This window comes from Amphimedon queenslandica, unplaced genomic scaffold (genome assembly GCF_000090795.2).
Source record: "Amphimedon queenslandica unplaced genomic scaffold, v1.1 AMPQUscaffold_12178, whole genome shotgun sequence".
In the NCBI taxonomy this organism is placed as follows: Eukaryota; Metazoa; Porifera; class Demospongiae; order Haplosclerida; family Niphatidae; genus Amphimedon; species Amphimedon queenslandica.
Genome location: NW_003547583.1, coordinates 5,789 through 7,112, shown reverse-complemented (window position 1 = coordinate 7,112; position 1,324 = coordinate 5,789).

Below are 1,324 nucleotides of genomic sequence, written 5' to 3'. Positions count from 1 at the left end.
CTATATTATAAAAATCACACCCACAATTTTTGCACTTATGCAAGATGGAGGTTATGTAACTTAAAGAAATATAGAAAGAAATATCGTCAACAAGATGCTCTCGTATCTTTCTCTTGGGCTGAGGCAGCCAGGACTGCTGCCTCGTGTCCTTCTAATCCCTGCCCTGAGACGGAATTCTCTTTCATTGAGGAATTACTCAAATAAAGGTATAGAATAATAACATTAGGAATTGAGATATGTAATTATTATATTTTAGGATTTGAAAGGTTTAAATTGGGGCGACAAAAAGAAGCAAAAGGTATTGTTTAGAGTATTTGAGGTGGAAGGGGTTTTAAAGTAATGTACTGCTTATTATTAATGTATGTAGCCCCAGGGTTTCTTACAAACCACATGCTAAGTAGCATGGAGCAACTTTGAAAATTCATAAAAAATTCAAACTTGATCGGAATTAGCTCAAACTTTCTACACAACATAAGAACATGTATATGTATCAGGAAAAGTTATAAAAATGGGGAATTCTCTCCTTTTCATTTTTGACGAAATTTTGCCAAAGTCCCTGTACTATAGTACAGGGACTTTGGCCCGATTTTTGAGCAACTTTAAAAATTTATAAAAAATCCAAACTTGATCGGAATCAGTTCAAACTTGCTACACAACATAAGAACATGTATATGTATTAGGAAAATTTATAAAAATGGGGAATTCTCTCCTTTTCATTTTTGACGAAATTTGGCCAAAGTCCCTGTACTATAGTACAGGGACTTTGGCCCAATTTTGAGTAACTTAAAAAATTCATAAAAAATTCAAACTTGATTGGAATCAGCTCAAACTTGCTACACAACATAAGAACATGTATATGTATTAGGAAAAGTTATAATAATGGGAAATTCTCTCCTTTTCATTTTCTACGAAATTTTACCAAAATCCCTGTACTACAGTTTAGTACAGGGACTAAAAATCTACCATTAAGATGCTGAGTACTATGCCAAAAACCTATGGGAAACCCTGATGTAACCCCTGCCTTCTAGTTGAGACTGTCTTTTAAATTCATAAAAGTTGTAATTCATTTTGGTATTATATCAATTAACTGCATTTTTAATTAGGAGGGAAGAGTAACAGTGAGAGTTCTGGCTCTTCAGGAGGTTCTCCGAATAACAAAGGAAGAGGAGACTGGATGAACAAGAACTGGCTAGAGGAGATCATGAAGCCCGAGCACAGAGGAACATGGCTTTCGCTTATCATTGCTGCAGCTGGAGGGTATTTCCTCTTTCGTTCGTCTGACGGTCAGGAAATATCCTGGCAAGAGTTTCGTACTAGATACCTT